The sequence below is a fragment of the Herpailurus yagouaroundi genome, unplaced genomic scaffold (genome assembly GCF_014898765.1).
Source record: "Herpailurus yagouaroundi ecotype Mexico unplaced genomic scaffold, PumYag 100, whole genome shotgun sequence".
Lineage (NCBI taxonomy): Eukaryota > Metazoa > Chordata > Mammalia > Carnivora > Felidae > Herpailurus > Herpailurus yagouaroundi.
Genome location: NW_024412391.1, coordinates 39,247,093 through 39,249,261, shown reverse-complemented (window position 1 = coordinate 39,249,261; position 2,169 = coordinate 39,247,093).

Below are 2,169 nucleotides of genomic sequence, written 5' to 3'. Positions count from 1 at the left end.
CTCCCTTTCCTTCTGCCTCTCTCCCGCTCACTTGCATGCTCGTGCTCTCTGAAAATAAACTTAAAACAAACAAAACAAAGTTCAAGTTTCAGTAGAGTGATAGTGGCAGAAACCAGGCTCACATGGTTCAGTGGTAAATGGTGAGATACGGTTTGTCAAAGGCAATTCCAGGAAGGAATTAGGTTTTGAAGGGGGAAAGAAGGAAGGGGGTGAGGAGGAAAAGACTGTTTTACAAAAAGGTTTGGTCATGTTTAAAGAGAAAGGAAAAGAGCCAACTAGGGAAGTTGAAGGCAGTGAAGGGATGAGAAAGGCAGCTTCAGAATCAGGGAGGATTGCTTCAAGCTTAAGGTTTGGGTAGAGTCCGGGAATCTGTATTTAATCCTGACAAGATTCTGGTGCACGAGCAAGTTTGGAAGCCAGAGTAATCATAGAGCAGACTTTGCAAGAAGCTTGGAAAAGATGGTATCTTTAATACAGATCCTTGACTCTTTTATTTTCTCTCTGAATAGAAGAGGAAGAACTTGTAGTGGAGGAAGGTACAGATTTAGTGATGCAGTTCAGAGTTTGCGCTCTATCGTTTTCCTGTGAAATAGTAATCTGCTCCCAGAGTTGGGGAAGGTGAAGATTTCCTAAGACTGGAGGTTTCAAATTGCTTCGAATAATGAAGGGTAGCTTGCTACTATTGAGGATCTAGTGGTTGTGGATGGTGACCGCAGATGATACAGTGGCACCAATCTGTGCCATCATGTGGTTTCCTGTGGCAGTGCTCAGCAGCCCAACAGTAATCAGACAGAGAGCTGAACTCATCGACGATTCAGGTTTTGCCCCACAGTGACAAAATAATGACAGGAAAACAAAGGAGTTTAGGATATTGCCAAGAGAGTGGCCGGAGCATTAAGATGACAGACCTAAACTGGATGGAGAGCTAAGTGAAGAAAAGAGATGACTACTAGTGGAACTCCTAATGAGAATAATTTGGGTTTGACTATTTCAAACTCAAGGCCCTTTACATGTATCAGCTTTTGTTCAACATTTTTATCACCAACTATGCTACACTGCAAGGGGACGCAGCTGTACATAAGAAAACCCCTCCCCTCAAAAACATCGTTTTGTAGAAGAGTGCCAGTAAGAGCACTCAACAGAATGGTACAATTAACAGGTCAAGGTACAAGGTACTAAGGACGTGTGAGAAGGGACTCTTTCCAGCACAGGGGAAGAGGTGGTTAGCAGGGAAGCATTCATTTAAAAACTGCCCCCAAGCCAAATAAGATAAAAACGGAGAGGGGGCAAACCATAAGAGATTCTTGAATACAGAGAACAAACAGGGTTGCTGGAGGGGTGTTGGGTGGGGGGATGGGCTAAAATGAGTGATGGGCATTAAGGAGGACACTTGAGATGAGCATTGGGTGTCATAAATGATGAATCACTGAATTCTCCTGAAACCAATACTACACTACATGTTAAATAACTTGAATTAAAAAACACAAAACAATACCCTGCCCCAAGTAGATCTTAAATACAGAAAGACAGCTACAGGCAGAATAGAGACAAAAAGACCACTGTGAGTAGAGCAAGTAGCATAAGCAAAGGCAGGAAAGAATAGCAAAAGCCCGATTAGGAGTTAAAGTATAGGGGAAAACAATGTTAAGATGAGGCTGTAAAAGTAATTTAAAATCAAATTACAGAGAGCCTTAAAAGTGCCAAAGAATTTGGGACTTTATTCAGTAGGCAGTGAGAGGCAGTTAAAGTTCGTAAACATGATTGGCAATGTGCTGTAGGAAGACTGGCAATCCAGAATGAGATCCTTATTTAAGGCCTAAACCAAGGGTTCTTTCTCAATGTGACTGCCCAAAAGAATCACCTGTAGTGCTTTGAAAGACACTGTTGCTTGGGTCCTTGAGTCCACCCACCAGAAATTGTGGTTTGTTTTGTTTGGGATGAGGCTCAGCAATTTAAACGTACTCCAGATGATCCTAATCTGGGACCAGGGTTAAAGCCTTGTCTCTGTGTCTCTAAAGTTGATGTTGATACAGTAAGGTTCAAATCAGACAATAAAGGAAAGCCAAATGTGTGTGTGTATGTCAGAATGCTGGCAAAAACAAAAAACCACTTGTAACAAGTTAAACTGCCCCAGTAAAATTAAAAGCACACCGTTGCCATCACAAGAGA